At 43.1% G+C, this 22,888-nt stretch overlaps 1 long non-coding RNA gene across 1 annotated transcript; it reads left to right on the top strand.

Annotated features, from left to right (window-relative positions):
- Window positions 1-1,744: 1,744 nt before the first annotated feature.
- Window positions 1,745-5,250, top strand: LOC133482251 (uncharacterized). Its single transcript, XR_009789734.1, has 4 exons — window positions 1,745-1,887; window positions 2,304-2,373; window positions 4,442-4,496; window positions 4,802-5,250. It is a non-coding gene; the product is annotated as an uncharacterized LOC133482251 (long non-coding RNA).
- Window positions 5,251-22,888: the final 17,638 nt, after the last annotated feature.

Here is a 22,888-nt window from a genome sequence, read left to right as displayed (position 1 = left end):
TTAAAGCTATGCCACTTAGTATAATTGATGAAATAAATAAATACCGGCTATATATATATATATATATATATATATATATATATATATATATATATTAAAGCTATGCCACTTAGTATAATTGAATAAAAATATATATCCATCCATCCATTTTCTGAGCCGCTTCTCCTCACTGGGGTCGCGGGCGTCCTGGAGCCTATCCCAGCTGTCATCGGGCAGGAAGGCAGGGTACACCCTGAACTGGTTGCCAGCCTATCACAGGGCACATAGAAACAAACAACCATTTGCACTCATGCCTACGGGCAATTTAGAGTCTCCAATTAATGCATGTTTTTGGGATGTGGGAGGAAACCGGAGTGCCCAGAGAAAACCCACGCAGGCACGGGGAGAACATGCAAACTCCACACAGGCGGGGAACCTCTCAGAACTGTGAGGCTGACGCTCTAACGAGTCGGGCCACCGTGCAGCCACACATATACATATATATACATATACATATGGTAGATCATAATATACTGCTGAACAGGTTGGAAACGGGTAGGACTAAATGGAACACTCCTTAAATGGGAAGGAGTTATTTTGTAACCACTGGAAGTGCTCAATCTCATTGAATGGCAATGACCTATGGGGTCCCTCAAGGGTCAGCTCTTGGACCCCTCCTGTTCAGCCTGTATATGCTACCCTTGGGTCAAATTATTCAGAACTTTAATCTTGACTATCATAGCTATGCAGATGACACACAGTTATATCTAGCAGTGTCTCCAGATGACTACAGTTCAATTGAGGTGTTGTGTCACTGTCTAAAACAGATAAATATCTGGATGAACAAAAATTTTCTTCAATTAAACCACAACAAAACTGAGATAATTATTTTTGGCAATAAAGAAAAGAGAATTGCTGTTCGTAAATACCTGGAGTCACTCTCTTTAAAAACAAAAGACCAAGTCCGAAACCTTGGTGTTCTGATAGATTCTGACCTGACTTTCAACAGTCAATTACTAAAACTGACTTCTACCATCTGAAGAACATATCCAGAGTGAAGGCTTGCGTGTGTCAGGCAGACCAGGAAAAGCTCATCCATGCTTTTATCTCAAGTAGACTTGACTATTGTAATGGTCTTCTCACTGGACTCACTAAAAAGAGCATTAAACAGCTGCAGCTCATTCAGAATGCTGCAGCTCGGGTCAGAGCAGGTCAGAGCATATTACTCCAATTCTAAAGTCTTTACACTAGCTTCCAGTCAGCTTTAGAATCGATTTTAAAGTTCTGCTACTGGTCTATAAATCACTAAACGGTTTAAGTCCTGAATACATGAATGAAATGCTAATGGAATATATATGCAGTAGGTCGCTTAGATCGACAGACTCAGGTCAAATAGTGGAGCACAGAGTCCAAAGCAAAGCAGAAGTGAAGCAGCATTTAGCTATTATGCTGCACACAAATGGAATAAGTTGCCAACAGAAGTGACGTCAGCCCCAAGTGTGCATGTTTTTAAGTCCAGGTTAAAAACTCTTCTTTTTTCCCATGCTTTTTCGAGCATTTCCACTTTTAAATGGCATTTCTTGCACTGTATGCTGTTTTAATTGTTTTTATTTTATTTATTTATTTTCTCTGTTTTAAATGTTTATGTTTTTAAATGCTTTTAATCATGTATAGCACATTGAGTTACCTCGTGTATGAAATCTGCTCTATAAATAAATTTGCTTCGTTTTGGGTGGGAGTCATAAAAATGTGACCAGTAGGCAGTGCAAGAGGCGAGGGGGAGTAGCCTGTCCTCCATTAGCGTTATATCCCAAGGAGCCTGAAATGGGCTCTGGTGGAACACTAACCTGTTGTCCAGAAGAGAAATGTGCATGGCAGGAAGGCATACAAAGAAAGGAAGACGGAAAGGTACAGTATTGCCACAGCATCTGGTCAGTCTATGTTTTATATGGAACATTTAATTTTAGACATAGTCCAGCTTTATAGATGTGGTGACAAGTTTACATATATACTTAACATGGATATGGATGTCATGGCAATATTCACGTTTTGAACTGTTCTTTTTTTTTGGTGCAGATGTAGTAGTAGTCTTTTTATTTTACATCTAAATAAAAGCACTGATTTCTTTAAATTTGAGTTCCTTGTAGTTTTCTATGTCTTTTAGTCTGGCATTCAATGCATCATTGTTCCTATACCCATTGAAAAATAAGTATATTAAAAAAAAATGTTCACTTCAGCTGTTCGCCATGTGCTGCTTTCTTTATGTATGAGGTCATCTGCGTATTCTGCTTCTTGAGTCCTCTGTGTTTTTTGGCCCTTCTTAGACGCTTGGGACCCACTGAGGAAGACAGAAATGCAGGCTCTGGGGCCTCTGAGTACACTCAGTAAAAAAAGGTTTGCAAGTATAAGCTACAACTAGAGTGTATGAATCTCCTTTGCCCCTTCCCTGTAGGACTACTGTTATGTAACATTGCACTCACTGACACACAATACATGGCACTAGAAGTGAACACATTGACATGACCTATTGTACATGTGTCAACATTTTGATTATTCTGCACACTGGACCCTTTTCAGACTGTTATGTATGTATTTCAAAACAAAGGTAATAATTTACTGCATTCCTTTTATGTAGATAGATAAAACAATACTTCATTTATCCGTGAGGGAAATTAAATTGTCATAGCACCAATAGTCACACATATACAGTCGTATTAATAATATAGAAATAAGAGCAACATTGAAGAGGAAGTTAAAAAAAGTTATTGCTTCAATCACATGGACTACTGCATAGAGACACTTGTTTCAGCATTTTTACAGCTGGGAGGGATACATTGCAGATTTTGAAACTTCATAAGTAATGCAGATGAAAGTAGGCTCTAAGTAATAATATATTGGAAATGAGAAAAAACGTTTTGCTGAAGTAACAAAATGTACTGATGATAAAAGGACTCGATCCCCTTATGTGCGGATTTTAATAGAAGGGTAAAACGCAGATAATGTCATCTTCATTCTCTGTAACGATTTTGGGAGCTGTACAAAATAATTGACATTCACAGGAGAACTAGTAAGAATGAAAATGAAGTGACAAAATTCCTCCCAAATGACCACACACACACACACACACACATACACGCACTCACCCACACCCTCGTCTCACTATAGAGAATGTTAGCGCTTAAATCTTGGTTGTTTTATTATTTCTGAGCACTGTTGGACATTTCAGCACTGCATGGGGTATTTTTAAGTTCAAAAGTTAAGAACAAAAAGTGTTTGATAATTTCCATAACTGCCAAACTGTGGTTCAAACCTTGTTTGTCTCAGTTGGAATAGAAATTACTTGACCTGGAATTCAGAATGTTGAACTATTATATTTTTGAATGGGTATAAAGTTCTTGCAGGTGATAGTATGTTTCAGTCATGCATGTCCTCTATTCTGAGAGTCGTTTAGTATGGTTGTTATTTTTGTAGATAGGATGTAAGATGCAGAAGGAATGCGACTGCACTCCAATCAAATGTGAACCATAAAGGAGGAGCTGGGGGATGAATATTGTCAGTGGTTTTGAATGAAGTCTAGACAAGAGACCATATTGTGTGGGGGAAACATAGGAGACATACAGTATGATTCATTTTCAACATTTAAAACAGTTCCCAGGCATAGTACTTTACACACCCTTATTTTTGTCCTGCTGAAATTTGTCTGCTTTGAGAGGGTTCATCCAGTCTCGTGCAAGTAAGCTATTACTCAGCCCGCCTCATATACTGCTGAGCCAATTTCGAGTACCAATTTCACTACCACGATGACTAGGGGCAGAGCCTAGTGGTATCTGCGTCTTGAGCCCTGAGTCTAAAAAAAGCGAGCGTGAAATGAAAAGTGCATGTGAGCCCTGACAAAGACAGCATGGATTATATTTTCCCTCATGGAGTCAGCAATTCACTGTCAAACCGTCGAATTACACATTATGTTTAGTGTGCGGCTCACATACAGCGGACACCGGTAAACACAAATACCCCAACAACTTCCCTCGCAATCTCGTATCTGCCGCTTATCACAAGCTAAAATTAAATTGTAAATTGCCTAATGAGAACAAGTAGCATATAAAATGGATGTGTGGATACTTTTACCATTGAGGGTGTAAATGCCGTTGCGCCAGAAGGAAACAAACAGCTGCTAGAATGTTCTTTTGTATAATAGAGGAACTAAGAATAAGCACATGGTTCAGTAATGTTCACATTTGTTTCATTGTTATGCAAGAAAAAAAAATATTCAAATGTTATTCTTCAGGTTGAAGACCCCTCTGCAAATAGTAGGGCACTAATGGAGGCATAACAGCTAGGCGTGCCCTGCTCCCATCAACCTGCACACTGAATGTAGAGAGAATGCAAGAACAATGGCCACTTTGATGCAATTTGAGAAAAGGTTCGCTAATGTATGCAAAACATTTACCTCACATATCCACAGGAAGCAGCGGTGGGCAGTGAGTTTTGGGACCTGGAGCTCTAACCCATCCGTACTGGTACGCACATTTTGGAGACAAGGAAATGCAGCCACGTATGAGGAGGCGAAGAGAAGCCATGCCTCTCACACGTCCAGTTTCAATATCAAACTTTAATGATGATTAGAGTTTGCAGTTTTTGTATGACTTTGTTGTTGTGTCTTTTTTTAATAATGATACTCCTCGTGATAAATAAAGTGGATCCATTGATTGATCAATTGAGATGTAGATGATGCCAAATTAAATTGGCGTGTGGCTATGGGCACAATTATTTTTTGGGGGAATCTACTTTTGAATCTGACCTTCTTTTCCAATTTCCTCTACAGTGCTCCCTGTTGCACTCATTGCGTTCACTGCAGCAATGACCTCCTGCCACTTGCTGCGGTTCCTTTTATTTGCTGTGGTGCCAAAGCCACCTTCCTCACCTCCAACTTGCCGATAAGCATGTCGACTTCTAGCTCCGTGAAGTTTCTTTTTTTCCGAAATGCCATTGCCATAAATTCACCTTTCACAATATATTAGCCAGTCTCATCTACAAACATTAGCCGTGGCCCAATGGTTAAGATCATCGTGGGAGACCTAGGTTCAAGACCCTGACTGGACTCCCGGCTATGGTGTCCTTGAGCAAGACACTGATACCACGGGCGCTTCAGATATCCCTGCTCGAGTGTGTTCCACTAACAAGTGTGTGTCCTCACTGTGATGGTAAAATGCAGAGAACAAATTTCGTGCGCATGCATGCATGTTCATGACAATAAAGGTGATTCTTCTTCTACTTCTTAGCTGTTTTTGTTGCGGGATCAACGTACATACTTTCCTAAGTGGAACTGTGACTTGTCAGGGAAAATTCCCTCCAGGTGTGCGTATCGCGATAATTGCCAACAGGTGAGTGCAATGTGTGTATTGATTCCAAATTGGCATTTGGCATGTGCAGGGGAGCGCTGTGGGGTGGCTGGCTGCATCCTACCAGCACTAAAACACAGCTATTCCCAACTGGAATAAACGAAGGACAAATTGAACAACTTATTTTATTTTATTTGTTCACGTGTTGTTGTTTTATTTCCAAGTGCTGTTTCGTCTCTCAGCTGTGTTGCTGTCTCTATTTGCACATTATGTCACCACACTGAAAAAAGCCCTGAATTTTATCATCAGTTGTGCATGATTAAAATGTGATAAACTGACGTAATTTTGCCTATTCTCATAGAAAAATAATAAAGTTATATTAAGTAAATTCTGCTATTTTTCAGTGTAGTAGCAATAACACTGTTGATTCTTTCCTTCCTTCTAATTCATTTGTTGATAATATATGTTGGAAATGGTTGATTTGACATATACAGTAATGGATAACATCCATGATTGTTCATTCTGCTTAGTATTAAGTTAAACATGGTTTAGATTTTAAAGTGGAAATTGTATTAAATTATTTTATTTTTTAAATCAAAATGAAATGAAGGAAACCAGGGAAAGGGAATGTGCAAATGTCACACAGAGATTTTCCGTGCATGCTTTGTAAAGAGTCCCCAGAGACTGTGCAGCACATCAAAGCATCAAAGATGCTGGCAGGCAAGGCATACAACCAGGTACGTAACAAGAATAGCGTACTGGAACATCTGGACCAAATATGGACTGGAGGTCCCAGAATAAAGATGGCAGACACCACCAAAAGTGGTTAGAACAACTAAGCCAAGATCCTGTGGGACTTCCAGATCCAGACTGACAAACTGGTGATGGCCCACGAGCCTGAAATAGTGGTGGCGGATAAACATCAGAAGAGAGCGGTCGTGGTAGATGTAGGAATCCCGAGTGATAGCAATATCCAGAAAAAAGAACATGAAAACCTGGAGAAATACCAAGGACTAAGGGAAGAACTAGAAAAAAGGTGGCGAGCAAAGGTGATACTGGTGCCAGTAGTGATTGGGGCACTGGGGGCATTAACCCCCAAGCTAGGAGGATAGCTCCAGCAGATACAAGGACCAACATCCAAAATCTCCATCCAGAAGAGCCCAATACGATGAACAGCTGAGATCCTGAGCAGAATCCCCAAGCTCCCAGGGCCTTTGGTAGAATCAAAGTAGATACCGCCCGGGTGGGTGAGAAAACGACGATTTTGAGGATACAAAAATGTCAATCTTGAAATATGACTAGCTGACATATCCTATAGTACTTGCGGCTGTAAATGCAGCAAAAGGTGGTTCTACAAAGTATTGACTCAGGGGGGTTGAATACTTTTGCATGCCACACTTTTTCAGATTTGTATTTGTATAAGAAAAAAACATGCATTACTTTCTTTCGACTTTACACCACTTGGTGTTGGTCTACCACATGAAATCCCAAAAATTTACATTGGGGTTGTAGTATGGAAGATGATCACAAGGGGTATAAATACTTTTGCAAGCCACTCTATGATGATGTGATTGCCTTATGCTCAGACAATTTTTAAGACACAATAATTGAATTACATATCATTGCTTCCAAATCCATGTCCCAACAGTTTCATTGCACATGCTCCTAAGAGCTAACATCTGAACTTAACCACAGGTCTAATAGTGGTTGAGGGATTTCTTTCTTGAAGTTTGAAAGGTCTCATCTCAGTCATTTCCAGTGAACCTCCAATGCTTTAGTGGAGTCCTGAAAAATATACAAGGAGCGCTGCGCTCCTCACTTTATGTGTGTTCTCATAATATTGATGCTCTATTCACTTTATTTGGATAGTTTCACGGTGGGATTCTTGTTTATTTTAATCTACAAGTGCTCTGGAGTAATCAAATCCCAACTGAAATATTTTCTTTGCTGCCAGTTCTCCAATACCTCTCAGTCTGTCATTTTTATCCATAAGGAAAATCCTGTCAGGCTCTGACTGTCTTTCCAAAGCAGGCATCTAGGGATGATTAGCGAAACTATGTAAATGACACTGTCTCTGCAGTGTTGAGCAAAACCATTAGATTCTATTAGAGGGAAGCTGGGATTTGCTGTAAAATGACAGGGGTTAAGGGGGGTATCTTGGGGAACACATCCTCGAGAATTTGCCATTGAAATCTATGGATTATCCCACCAGTTTTAATGGAAGTCGCCGGGGCTAAGAATGCCAGTCCAGTCCACTGAGAGCTTTGTGGAAGTCGGGCTAGGGATTAGGTATGAATAGAAATTGGATAAAACACAGGAAGCTATTATACTCCGAACCTATCCTAATTGGACTCCAGAATTTTACATAAAGTGGCTTATTGATGTGGTGTTTGATGATATGCGGCTTGCAGGAGGATGGGGGATAAAACGATGCCAGAAAAAAAGATTAGTTTACAACCCCAATGAAGTTGGGACGTTGTGTTAAACAAATAAAAATCGAATACAATGATTTGCAAATCATGTTCAACCTATATTTAATTGAATACACCTCAAAGACAAGATATTTAATGATCAAACTGATCAACTTTATTGTCCATGGCAAATAATCATTAACTTAGAATTTTATGGCTGCAACATGTTCCAAAATAGCTGGGACAGGGTCATGATTACCACTGTGTTACATCACCTTTTCTTTTAACAACATTCAACAAACACTAATTGTTGAAGCTTTGTAGGTGGAATTCTTTCCCATTCTTGCTTGATGTACAGCTTCAGCTGTTCAACAATCTCCGTTGTCGTATTTTACGCTTCATAATGTGCCACACATTTACAATGGGAGACAGGTCTGGACTGCAGGCAGGCCAGTCTAGTACCTGCACTCTTTTACTACAAAGCCACGCTGTTGTAACGCGTGCAGCATGTGGTTTGGCATTGTCTTGCTAAAATGAAAAAAAACGTTGCTTGGATGGCAGCATATGTTTCTCCAAAACCTGTATGTACCTTTCAGCATTAATGGTGCCTTCACAGATGTGTAAGTTACCCATGCCATTGGCACTAACACAGCCCCATACCATCACATATGCTGGCTTTTGAACTTTGGGTCCATAACAGTCCGGATGCTTCTTTTACTCTTTGGTGATGCGACGTCCACAATTTCCAAAAACAATTTGAAATGTGGACTTGTCGGACCACAGAACACTTTTCCACTTTGCATTAGTCCATCTTAGATGAGCTCAGGCCCAGAGAAGCCGGCGGCGTTTCTAGGTGTTGTTGATAAATGGCTTTTGCTTTGCATCGTAGAGTTTCAAGTTGCGCTTACGGATGTAGCGCCGAACTGTATTTACTGACATTGGTTTTCTAGAACTGTATTTACTGACATTGGTTTTCTAAAGTATTCCTGAGCTCACGTGGTGATATCCTTTACACATTGATGTTGGTTTTGATGCAATGCCGCCTGAGAGATCAAAGGTCACGGGCATTCAATGTTGGGTTTCGGCCTTGCTGCTTACATGCAGTGATTTCTCCAGATTCTCTCAACCTTTTGATGATATTATGCACCGTAGATGATGAAATCCCTTGCAATTGTACGTTGAGGAACATTGTCCTTAAACTGTTCGTCTATTGTCTCACGCACTTGTTCACAAAGAGGTGCACCTCGCCCCATCTTAGCTTGTGAATGCAATTCAGGGAAGCTCCTTTTATACCCAATCATGGCACCCACCTGTTCCCAATTAGCCTGTTCACCTGTGGGATGTTCCAAACAGGTGTTTGATGAGCATTTCTCAACTCAGTCTTTTTTGCCACCTGTCCCAGCTTTTTTGGGGACATGCTACAGCCATAAAATTCTAAGTTAATGATTATTTGCTAAAAACAATACAGTTTATCAGTTTGAACATTAAATATCTTGTCATTGTAGTCTATTCAATTAAATATAGGTTGAACATGATTTGCAAATTATTGTCTTTTTTTATTTATTTTTAACACAACGTCCCAACTTCATTGGAATTGGGGTTGTACACAAATGCCTCATCTATCAAACGTGCAATGCTAAAAAGGATTTTAGATACAGTCTGACAGTCCCTGTACTTAGCTGTAATATTTTTCAATCCGCCAACCTTCATCTCACCTCTGCTCCAGTGTCTCCCTCCCTCTCTGACTGCTCCTCTTCCTCTGATCATTGACGAGACAGTCAACGCGGTGTCAGAGTGATAGCTAAGTGGGAACTTGAGTACTTCTTTAACAAGCTGGTTAATAGAGAGGATCTTACCAGTCCCACGCACTCTCTCTGTAATAAAGGCCTGTCAGCTCTGATTCTCTCTCATCCACCTCAATTCAATGAGGTATTAAGCCCCCTGCACATACCCAAAGTTGTAAACGGCTTTGACACATTGCCTCTGATACACCTGCACAACCGGAGAACCACATCAAGGTTGGATTAGCACACGTCAATGTTCGTGCAAATACACACAGGAAATTGTACATTCCACAAGGGGAGGAAGACCCTTTCAGACGTACACAATGTACTGTCAAAGGGATATTAGCAGACAGCTGGGATGCCATGCGCGCCTACCGGTCCAATAACCAAGAGGACACTGTGAGGACAAATACCTTGGACATACTGTAATTTGGGGTATGCTTCTCAAAAATATTCAGAAACATGAACTTCTTGAAATTATACTATGGTATGGTAGCATTTATTGTCAGTCCTCAATCAATTTTAAATATACAAAGGGCCGAAATTACTTTTCCAAGAGGTCAATGTCAAGAAAAACAAAAGCAAACAAAAACATAAATACATAAAAAAAAGGACATCTATGATATTTGTTGTATGAAGCTGTTATAGATGAAAGAGGAGGTCTGGAGTCCCTCCTTCAGCAGTTGATGATGTAATCATAGCGTACATGACGTCACTCCCGTTAGCCACAAACAAAGTTCAGAGTAACCAAGTAACTGTAGCGTCCGTTTTCCAATAAGATAAATACAGAAAAAAATAAAATAAGATCAGTTTGAATCAATTACACTTATTCATGTCAACCACGCAGGCACGGGGAGAAAATGCGAACTCCACACATCCGGGGTCGGGGATTGAACCCCAGACCTGTGAGGCAGACGCTCTAACCAGTCGTGCCGCCATAGAATAATATAATATAATATAATACAATATAATATGATATAATCCTTGAGCAATCACCTTATCGTGGTGGAGGGGTTTGTGTGTCCCAATGACCCTAGGAGCTAAGTTGTCTGGGGCTTTATGCCCCTGGCAGGGTAACCCATGACAAACAGGTCCTAGGTGAGGGACCAGACAAAGTACGGCTTCAAAGACTCTTCAAAGACCCCTATGATGAAATTATCATATCGCAGTTACCCTTGCCCAGACGCAGGTCACCGGGGCCCCCCTCTGGAGCCAGGCCTGGAGGTGGGGCTCGAAGGCGAGTGCCTGGTGGCTGGGCCTGCACCACACGTGCACTTGGCACCAAGACACCCTAGGTCACAGTTCGATGATCGACTTTGTGGTCGTGTCACCAGACTTGTGGTAGCTTGTCTTATACACTCGGGTGAAGAGAGGGGCGGCGCTGTCAACTGATCACCACCTGGTGGTGAGTTGGCGTCGATGGTGGGGGAAGATGCCAGTCCGACCTGGCAGGCCCAAACGTATTGTGAGGGTCTGATGGAACGTCTGGCAGAATCCCCTGTAAGGAGTTTCAACTCCCATCTCCGGCAGAACCTCACTGACGTCTTGGGGGAGGCGGGGGACATTGAGTCAGAGTGGACCATGTTCCGTGCCTCCATTGCCAAGGAGGCCGACTGGAGCTTTGGTAGTCAGTGCCTGTCGTGGAGCAAATCCCTGAACCCGTTGATGGACACCAGCGGTGAGGGATGCCGTCAAGCTGAAGAAGGAGTTCTATCGGGCCTTTTTGGCCTGTGGGAGTCCTGAGGCAGCTGATGGGTACCGGCTGGCCAAGCTATGGTGGTTGTTGAGGCAAAGACTCGGGCGTGGGAGGAGTTCGGTGAGGCCATGGCGAACGATTTCCGAATGGCTTCAAGGAAATTCTGGTCCACCATCCGATGTCTCAGGAGGGGGAAGCGGTGCACCATCAACACTGTGTATGTGGGGATGGAGCACTGCTCACCTCGACTCGGGACGTTGTGAGTCAGTGGGGAGAATACTTCAAAGACCTCCTCAATTCCACCGACACCCCCTCCCATGAGGAAGCAGAGTCTGAGGCGGCCTCTCCTATCTCTGGGGTTAAGGTCACCAAGGTGGCTAAAAAGCTCCTCTGTGGCAATGGCCCGGGGGTGGATGAGATTCGCCCAGAGTTCCTAAAGGCTCTGGATGTTGTGGCACTGTCCTGGTTGACACGCCTCTGCAACATCGCGTGGACATCAGAGACAGTGCCTCTGGATTGGCAGACTGTGGTGGTGGTCCCCCTTTTTCAAAAAGGGGAACCGCAGGGTGTGTTCCAACTACAGGGGGAATCACACTCCTCAGCCTTTCTGGTAAGGTCTAATCAGGGGTGCTGGAGAGGAGGGTCCGTCGGGAAGTCGAAACTCAGTTTCAGGAGGAGCAGTGTGGTTTTCGTCCTGGCCGTGGAACAGCCACTCTACACCCTCGACAGGGTCCGCGAGGTTGAATGGGAGTTCGCCAAACCAGTCGACATGTGTTTTGTGGACTTGGAGAAGGCGTTCGACCGTGTCCTTCAGGGAGTCCTGTAGGAGGTGCTTCGGGAATATGGGGTGCCAAACCCCCTAATACGGGCTGTTCGGTCCCTATACGACTCGTGTCAGAGTTTGGTCCTCCAAATCTGAGACCATTGGTCCTCAGTCGGAAAAGGGTGGAGTACTCTCTCCAGGTCGGGGATGAGATCCTGCCCCAAGTGGAGGAGTTCAAGTATCTCAGTGTCTTGTTCACAAGTGAGGAAAGAATGGAACAGGAGATCAACAGGAGGATCGGTGCTGCGTCTGCAGTGATGCAGACTTAGTATCGATCCGTTGTGGTGAAGAAGAAGCTAAGCCGAAAGGCGAACCTCTCTCTTTAACGGTCGATCTACATTCCTAACCTCACCTATGGTCACGAGCTGTGGCTCGTGTCCGAAAGAACAAGATCCCGGACACAAGCGGCCGAAATGAGTTTCCTCCGCAGGGTGTCTGGGCTTTCCCTTAGAGATAGGGTGAGAAGCTCGGTCACCCGGGAGGAGCTCAGACTCGGGCCGCTGCTCCTCCGCATTGAGAGGAAACAGTTGAGGTGGCTGGGGCATCTGATTCAGATGCCTCCCGGGCGCCTCCCTGGTGAGGTGTTCCGGGCACGGCCCACCGAGAGGAGACGACCCAGGACACGCTGGAGAGAGTATGTCTCTCGGCTGTCCTGGGAACACCTCGGATACCCTCGGAAGAGCTGGAGGAAGTGGCTGAGGAGAGGGAAGTCTGGGCTTGGCTGCTGAGGCTGCCGCCCGCGACCCGACCTTGGATAAGTGGAGGAAAATTGATGGATCCCTCACCGTTGGTGTTCACCACCTACTTCTGTCCTATCTCTTGCTTTGCAGAGGAGCCTAATGCGCATGTCAAACTTTTCACCACAGTCAGTGTGGAAAGATATGTATTTGCACCCCAAAGCAATTATCGCGTCACTAAAACAGAACACAGAGATGAATGAAAGAAATTTAGCCATAATTACCTATTATTTATTATTTATTGTGCTCATCTAGGGCCATAGCGCCTTTCATTCAACAGCTGCCACTGGTTGTTACTTCCATTACCCTTGGCTTAATAGAACCCTTGGCCGGCATATTGAGACACTTTTGAAAAGACTATATATACACAAAGGAGCAAGTTATCTTTTTTGTTATTTTTGTGATTTTTTTTGCTCTACGCTTCTCATTCTTCCAGTCTGCTGTATACCAACCTCCATTTGCCCTCCTGAGTGAAGTATCCTCCCCACCTAATCCACTCCAGCTGGGGCAGATCGCACGGCCAATTAAAGAAAAACCGTTTGGCTGCCCCAAACGAGGCAACCACATGTTGTAGTGTGACCTCACCTTCATTCTGCCCTCAGCCCCTCCCCAGGACATTACCTCTGAGGCATCAGAGGTTGCAGCGCTTGTTGTGTCTTTTTCACTAAAGCGAGCAGGAACATGGAGACTGAAGACAAACAGTACAATTAGTCCCAACTATGAGCAAGCCATTCCTTAACAACAACCTCCTGGAAGGTCACAGAGGCAAACAATGGAACCTATAAGGATAAAATGTTCCATCATAAACCCTTTACTTTCTACACGGGCAATTTTAAATTCATATTCTAACTTTCCTAACAGCCATTCAAGTGTAAAAAATAGTTAATCACTGTCTTAATTTATGGAATATGAAGGTCACAAAAGGGGATTTGAACCCACTCACCACAAACTACCCCTCCCCAGTTGCAGGCTACCTCTCCTCTTCAAGCCGTTGCTGTTATGCTTTGTTGATGGGAAAGAGTGTGAAACCATAAGGAAACCAGCGATAGTATGCATTGGGTTGCCCAGTGAAGACAAGCGATTTATGGCAGGATTATGATTTTGCTGTCTTCAAAAGATTGGGAATGTGGATATTCATGAGAATTGAATGAGCATACTAGGTAAGATGTCTGCAAGTAGCAAAGTTACTTAAATGAGTCGATGGAATTATAATGATTTCACAAAGGGGAAAGCAGCAGAGATAGAAAACAAACAAACAAACACAGGTTCAAGTTTCCTGTGTGACTATAAGTGGTGTCTCCGTCTGCACAGGGTTGCTCTCCCACATTCATGTCCTTCCTTTCATCATGAATTTAAAGCTGCTTGCTTTCTTCAACAACACACTGCAACACCATAGAAAAACAAATTCACAACCTACAAACACACACAATGTCACAATATGCAGTAGGGGGCATATGTTGGGATAGTACAGGCAGCACAGTATACAGTAGATTTGTCTCTTAAAGACAATAAAGCATTCCTGTACACTGAGGTCCAACATAATCAGTCTAGTAGAAACAGATGCTCCTCACATAAACATATTTGGCAAACAATGTGCCCGGCTTTTGGTATGGAATAGTAGGGACACTTATAATGAGCCTTTAAGAAATGACCAAGCACAATTCAAACACAAAGTTCCTTTTCATTTATGGAATGAGTGCAATCGCTGGAAGGAGGTCATAAATGCAATATTGACAAAATATTTGGCACATTGCACACAAGAGTTCAATCGAAATTCTGCCATCACAACATCACATCCTGCATAATTTTGGCTTTTGATGACACTGTCAGAGAGGTACTATTTACCTCCATCTGAGTTACAGCTTTAGTTTGTTTGCTTAAGGATTATAATTATAATGCATAGACTATGAAAATAAAACTTGAGGAGTTGAGCAGGTGTCACAATCGGGTGTTCTATAGTGTGCAGGTCTCATCCATCCAGCCACATTAGCCAGGTAGGCATTTCAAATGAGAACCTTTTCTCAGTTGCCTTACCTACCTACATAGAGCAAGACTGGGATCAGGGCATCTCCGGGTTTATCAACTCTTTCATTCATTACTCATGCTCAGCCATGATGTCTGCTGTCCTAAAGAAAGTAGTCACCAGAAGAATTAATGTTACTGCTAAGTGGGCTAGCAATCAGTTCAGGGTGTAGCCCGCCTCTCGCCCAGAGTCAGCTGGGATTGGCTCCGGCATGCCGTGACCCTAGTGAGGTTAAACAGTATGGAAAATGAATGAATGAATATATATATATATATATATTCTCTTACTGGCAAATTTTTTATATTCACGTTGGGGCTTGCTCACTAACCCTGTAAATAAAACATATGGCTTCTGCATAGATTACTTTTGGAAGGAAATCAAAGAGTCTGAAACATTAGGTTTAGGGGAAAAAGATAAAGCTACCAGTAGCAAAGTTATATGGACAGAACCACCAAAATTCAAACAAGACAGTTTTGCTTTCTCCATTACCATTTAAACATTGACGGGAACCAGGAACCTATTAAACCCAGTGTCTCGCGTATATTTTTTAGGCATGTGTGTAATATGAGGCTCATTGTGAATTAAATAAACCGTCCGTCTCTCCCATGACTACTCTTTTACATGTTGTTGAACAAAAAAAGAGGTCTCTCCAAGGAAACTGCTAGCTGGATTCATCCCGCATGCTTTTAAACCTGTAAGTGTAGTGCTTTTTTGTGAAACCTGCAAATGTCAGGACCCATACTTTCTACCCTCGCTATACTTTGCTGATTATTCCCTTCAATTCTCTGTCATTACTTTCCCCCACTCCACAACTCTGAGCCCACTTTCAATTCCCTCTGTGTGTTGACAGACACTCTCATCTCGGCGACCTTGCTTTTCTTTCTGTGTTTCCAGGATTGGGGGAGGTCTGCAGGGGGTGAAAGGTGAAAGGGCAGCCTTGTGCTTGGTGCTGTCTGGGCCTCTGTCAACACAACCTCTGGTCTGCAACAGCATTTCCCCAGGATCCTACTAAAAAGGAGAAATGGGGAAATGGAGAGTAGTCAAGACAGTCAATTAGGTGCACGGTTGACATTCCAGAGCGAGTAGTTCACATGCAAACCAATGTGTAGTAAATTTGGAGAGCCTGGAAGGACTATTTGTGTAGCTTTTAATGATCTGTTTTATGACTATTCATTTTAGCCAACGAATATATTTCAGTGTCTTAATAAAATAAAACATTGACAATTTGCTTAAAGAACAAAATGACTGTAGTTGTGAAATAAAATAAAATAAAATAAAAAAAATCCAGTTTTACGCTATTATTGTGATCTACCTTGGGGGAACAAACCATAGTGTTCTGCATGACAGGCCAAGTTACTGTCCACTATACAAAGGCTGTACGTAATAAAAAACAAATAAAATGACATTAACGGTACACACATTTTAAGGCACTGATTTTTAATGAATCCCTTACACATAGTAGAACAATATGATGATATCCAATGCAATTTTGGCTTTACAAAGACAATGCCATTTACTTCTAAATGACACAGTTATAAAGCTATTAAATTAACAATATGTCTTATGGTGGTTGTAGTTTTCAGTGGCTGTTTATCATATTTTTTTACACTCTGCAAAACTGAATCTCTCATAGCTAAAAAGCCAGATGATCAGCCAGTAGTTGAAATATCAAGCAGATGTGCAGAGAACTGGACTTAAAGCAGTTTTTCCTCTAGATGCAAATTTGACCTGCCACCTCAAACCTGGGGTCATCGACAGGGTGAAGTGAAATCCTGTTTGGCCTTGTGTGACTTTTCAATCTGACATCAAAAAGAACACAGGTAGAGGCCGATCTTAACACACCCCTTCTGTGAACTCTGACCCTGGGACTCAATCTGCAGGATTTTATGATCTGTTCAACATACTGTGATCAATGTCATTTAATCATTTCTGCGAAGTGAACCGCCACTGAAAGGGCATAGGTCACAGTGGTTATGTACATGCCATGAGTGACCTCTGGCAGTCATATTTCCCTTTGAGCCTGCTCATCCAAATATCCCTCAAGGTGCCAGGAGGTGCTTGTCACTATGATTGATTGTCCATAAATACAGCTGGGCTAAGTCAGCATCTGGTTACCATGGTAACTAAAAGCAACCAATGTGTGTATTTGTGTATGCTCCTGTGGTGTTTTATAAATTTGGTCATTCTCACATGCTTGAGTGTCAGCTCATCCCTCTTTAAATGTAATATCATGCAAACCCAAATATTGTTTCTCTTTCATCGACGGAAGGGTACATGCTCAATATGTGTGTGTGAGCTGAAGATGAGATCTCGAGTGACAGAGAATAGTTTTTTAATGTTAAAAAAAAAACTTGCAGTACTATGACTCTCCCCTTGGAACGGGAGTTAAACTATAATGAGAGATGAGGTGTGTCCGAAAAGTTCCATGACTGGTGTCACAAATGATATTTTTCAAACCCAAATAACGAACTACGAGTTGCCTCTTCAATGTAATTGCCCCGGAATATATAACTGTGACCTCAGCTCTCTGCAGCTATTGAACGTTTTCCACATGCTTTTATATAATCTGTGTCAGGTCGTCAAGCAATAAGCAGAGTCAGTGATAATGAGACAAATGAGGCCAGACTTGTTTGCGAGAGTCATTATCTGTGATGAGTCTTTGATCTTTGACCAAACAACAGAGCCTTCAGTGGAAGAGGCTTGACGTCGCCAAGGCCAAGACAGTGCAAGTCAAGTTTATTTTTATTGCCCTTGTCCAAAGTCATGTTGATTGTGTTCTTCAATGTGAGACCGAACGATCAACCAGCACGTCTACAAAGAGGTCATGCGTCGTTTGCTTCGTTCACTGTGGGAGAACAGGTAAGGATTGTGGCAGGACAGCTCATGGTTACTTTACCATGACAATCCTGCTCACAATTCCCTGAGCATCCGGCAGTTCCTGGATGAAAACAACCTCCAACCTCACCCTACTTGCTTCTGTGTGATTTTTTTTCTCTTTCCTAAACTCAAGGGGTTCATCAAGGGGACCCCTTTTAAAGACTGATGACGGACCTGCGGAGGATCCTGGAAGAAATCTTCCAGGAGTGCAGGAAGCCGTGGCAGAGAATTATTCCTTGGATAATGTGTTAGAATCAAGAAAAATTACTTGAGGAGGGGGAAAGACTTGCAGTTTTTATCTTCTGTGACATCAGTCCTGGAACTTTTCTAACACACTTCAAACACTGCATATAAAAAAAAAGAAAGAAAGAAAAACCTTGGTTAAAGAGGCTTTGTAACAAATGTGCTTTGATACATTTGAAAATGGTGTGCTTTTATTTTTTTTCAGTGCGCATCACTTTTTCTTTTGATGTGCTTGGCTTTTGTGTGTTCCATGGCAAGCCAGGTGTGCCAGGGAGTTCAAAGGTATCCATCCATCCATTTTCTGAGCCGCTTCTCCTCACTTGGGTCGCGGGCGTGCTGGAGCCTATCCCAGCTGTCATCGGGCAGGAGGCGGGGTACACCCTGAACTGGTTGCCAGCCAATCGCAGGGCACATAGAAACAAACAACCATTCGCACTCACAGTCACGCCTACGGGCAATTTAGAGTATCCAATTAATGCATGTTTTTGGGATGTGGGAGGAAACCGGAGTGCCCGGAGAAAACCCACGCACGCACGGGGAGAACATGCAAACTCCACACAGGCGGGGATTGAACCCCGCACCTCAGAACTGTGAGGCTGACGGTCTAACCAGTCGTCCACCGTGCCACCGGGAGTTCAAAGGTAATGAGAAAAATTCCCTTTGCAACCTCTATTAGGGGGAAAACCTCTTGTAAGCCACCAAGTTAAAAAAAGAAAAGAAAACATTCAGTGCCACTCAGCTAGTGCTGAGATGAAGCAGAAAATGACTACCTTGTCAAGCTTAAAATTTTAATTTCCTTAATTGATTTGTTTTTCTCAAAGAGGCAAGGGTTTTCAGAAAAAAAAAACGCTTGCCTTACCGCTAAACAATTGAGGGGGCCTCCCCGTCACAGATTGCCAATCCATCCAAACTCAATTAATGTGCTGGAGACTGATGGGAAAGGGAGGAGAATGAAAAGAAACACTTTGCTTTTAGGCTTCAATCATGCTCATTTTCATTTCTGCATCACTCACAGATTATTCATAGAAACAATCATAAACACACACACACACACACACATAAAGTGGATATAAAAACTCCTGGTGAAATTGTCAGGTTTTTGTAATGTAAAATAAAATACTAAACCAAGATAAATCTGTGACCTATAACCTCTACAACTGACCTGAAAAAAATGTTTCCCAAGGGGGAGTCAAATTAAATAACTCGTAATGTGGTTGCACAAGTGTGCATACACTCTTAATAATCGGGGATGTTGCTGTGTTCAGAATTAATCATCCATCCATACATCCATCCATTCATCCATCCATTCATTTTCTACCGCTTATCCAAGGTCGGGACGTGGGGGCAGTAGCTTTAGCAGGGACGCCCATACTTCCCTCTCCCCAGCCACTTCATCCAGCTCTTCCGGGGGGATCCCGAGGCGTTCCCAGGCCAGCCGAGAGACATACTCTCTCCAGCGTGTCCTGGGTCATCCCCGGGGTCTGCTCCCGGTGGGACGTGCCCAATCCGCCTGTCGATCTCCCGTTCCATTCTTCCCTCAGTCGTGAAAAAGACCCCAAGATACTTGAACTCCTCCACTTGGGGCAGGATCTCATCGCACGCCACCCTTTTCCGACTGATTACCATGATCTCAGATTTGGAGATGCTGATTCTCATCCCAGCCGCTTCACACTCGGCTGCGAACCGCTCCAGTGAGAGTTGGAGATCACGGCTTGATGAAGCCAACAGAACCACATCATCTGCAAAAAGCAGAGATGCAATACTGAGGCCAGCAAACCAGGCCCCCGCTGCGCCTTGAGATTCTGTCCATAAAATTTATGAACAGAATCGGTGACAAAGGGCAGCTTATCTATCTATCTATCTATCTATCTATCTATCTATCTATCTATCTACCTACCTACCTACCTACCTATCTATCTCCAGCCCTGTGGGTAATGAGGGTGTTTCTGTAAGATAGTGCCTCTATTTGATAGTGTTACAATTTTCCATGTCTCCTTTCATGTGTTAACAGTTGTGGTTGAATAAGTTCCAAGTAGTTGTTCTAGTTGTAGTTGTTGATAAGGCTGAAAAATAAGTTGCAGCCAGAATCACTGTAAATATCTGTCGGTCCAGTTTACAGCAGCAGTGTTGGTGTTATTAATCACATACCAAACAGAAGTATAACCTTGTACTCCCTATTTGTATTACAGTATTATTCTCTACACTGTAGTCGTCTAGCTACGACACATTCATCAGTATTCGATCTCTAAGAAGTTTTATTTTCAAATCATTTATTGGTCCATCTGGCATTATTATTATTATGGTAGTCTGCCAAGTTGATGATTTCCTTCCTCTTCCATCAAGATTTTTTTGGGGTGATGGGAGCAGTAGAGTTTGCTCACACATACTGATTGTTGCTTCCACTATAATAAGGGGATAGTCACTCATATGGAAGCTATCACACCACAGTTAGCAAAAGCCAGTGGCTCGAACTTATTTCAATAATGGCCGAATTCAATATGTATTTATGATCTATTTTTTTGTCTTAAAAAGTTGAAATACAGTAATACACATAATAAAAAAAATTCAACCAAGTGTCTCACACACCGCACACTAAAACAAAAGCAAATGTAGGTGAGATGCAAGAAGTTGGTTAGAGAAAAGAACATGAGGCGCACTGAAGTAAAATGCAGGAGTCTCAACCCCCCTCCCCCCACCTCCCCCCCAGCAATAAAAACAGACCCGTGATGAAAAGTAAAAAGGTAAAGAGGAGAGGAATGACTGACAGGCACAGACAGACAAGAGAGTGAAGGTTAAGATGACAGAAAGACAAGAAGGCGACAGTCAACAGACAGAGAAAAGAAAGGTGAAAGCTGCAAAGAAACACAAGACTGGCAAGGGAGAGATGGATCGACATGAGTTCTCTATGGTTATCAAATGCTCTCTTAAGCACCCCACCCCTCAAAAAAATTCCCTGCCTACCACTAACCTGGAAAGAGGAATATTATATAAAAATATTGTTAGAAGATAAAAACTATATCTAAGAGTAGGAAAGGTTACTGAGGAGTTGGAAATCAACATTTTTATCCTTAATCTTGGTCAATATCAGCATGAGCACAATCAATGCAAAATAAACCAACAAATGAATGAATGAATGAATGGTGTGTGACGTTGAGAAGTTCTGACTAGATATAGTCGGGCTCGCCGCCAGACATGGCTTGGGCTCTGGTACCAGTTCTCTTGAGGGGGATGGACTCTTTTGCACTCTGGAGTTGCCCATGGTGAGAGGCACCGAGCAGGTGTGGGTATACTTATTGCCCCCCGGCTCAGCCCCTGTACATTGGGATTCATTCGAGTGGGGGGACTGACTGTTGTTTGTGTCTAAGCACCAAACAGCAGTTTGAGTACCCACCCTTTTTGGAGTCCTTGGAAGGGGTGCTGGAGAGTGTTCCCGCTGGGGGACTTAATCATTCTGCTTGAGGACTTCAATGCTCATGTGGGCAATGACAGTGAGACCTGCAAGCGCGTGATTGGGAGGAACGGCTCCCCCGATCAGAACCCGAGTGGTGTTCTGTTATTAGACTTCTGTGCTCACCATGGATTGTCCATAACGAACACCATGTTCAAGCATAAAGGTGTACACACGTGCACTTGGAACGAGGATACCCTAGGTCACCATTTGATGACCGACTTTGTGGTCGTGTCATCAGACTTGCGGCCTCATGTCTTGGACACTCGGGTGAAGAGAGGAGCGGAGCTGTCAGATCACCACCTAGTGGTGAGTTGGCTACGATGGTAGGGGAAGATACCGGTCTGACCTGGCAGGCACAAACATATTGTGAGGGTCTGCTGGGAATATCTGGCAGAATCCCCTGTCAGAAGGAGTTTCAACTATTGCTGAGGCGGCCGACCAGAGCTGTGGCCTTAAGGTAGTCGGTGCATGTCGTGGCGGCAATCCCAGAACCCGTTGGTGGACACCAGCGGTGAGGGATGCCATTAAGCTGAAGAAGGAGTGAGACTCCTGAGGCAGCTGATGGGTACTGGCTGGCCAAGCGGAATGCAGCTTTGGTGGTAGCTGAGGCAAAAACCCGGGCGTGGGGGGAGTTCGGTGAGGCCCTGGTGAACGACTTCTGGACGGCTTCGAGGAAATTCTGGTCCACCATCCGGCGTCTCAGGAGAGGGAAGCAGTGCACCATCAACACTGTGTATAGTGGGGATGGGGGACACTGTGAGTCAGTGGGGAGAATACTTCGAAGATTTCCTCAATTCCACCGACACGCCCTCCCATGAGGAAGCAGAGTCTGGGGTCTCTGAGGTGGGCGCTCCTATCTCTGGGGTTAAGGTCACCGAGGTGGCTAAAAAGCTCCTCTGTGGCAAGGCCCCGGGGGTGGATGAGATTTGCCCGGAGTTCAAACTGATAAACTTGATTGTTATTAGCAAATAATTATTAACTTAGAATTTTATGGCTGTAACACGTTCCAAAAAAGCTGGGACAGAGTCATGTTTACCACTGTGTTATATCACTTTTTCTTTTAACAACATTCAATAAACGTTTTGAACTGAGGACACGAATAGTTGAAGCTTTGTAGGTGGAATTTAGTTGTCGTATTTTACGCTTCATAATGCGCCACACATTTTCAATGGGAGACAGGTCTGGACTGCAGGCAGGCCGGTCTAGTACCTGCACTCTTTTACTACGAAGCCACACTGTTGTAACACGTGCAGAATGTGGTTTGGCATTGTCTTGCTGAAATAAGCAGAGCCGTCCAAGAAAAAGACGTTGCTTGGATGGCAGTACATATTTCTCCAAAACCTCTATGTACCTTTCAACATTAATGGTGCCTTCACAGATGTGTAAGTTACCCATGCCATTGGCACTAACATAGCCCCATACCATCACATATGCTAGCTTTTGAACTTTGCGTCCATAACAGTCCGGATGGTTCTTTCCTTCTTTGACCCGGGACACGACGTCCACACAATTTCCGAAAACAATT

The sequence above is a fragment of the Phyllopteryx taeniolatus genome, chromosome 8 (genome assembly GCF_024500385.1).
Source record: "Phyllopteryx taeniolatus isolate TA_2022b chromosome 8, UOR_Ptae_1.2, whole genome shotgun sequence".
NCBI lineage: Eukaryota > Metazoa > Chordata > Actinopteri > Syngnathiformes > Syngnathidae > Phyllopteryx > Phyllopteryx taeniolatus.
Note: the sequence above shows the minus strand (reverse complement) of the source record. Positions and strands in the feature narration are given on the sequence as shown.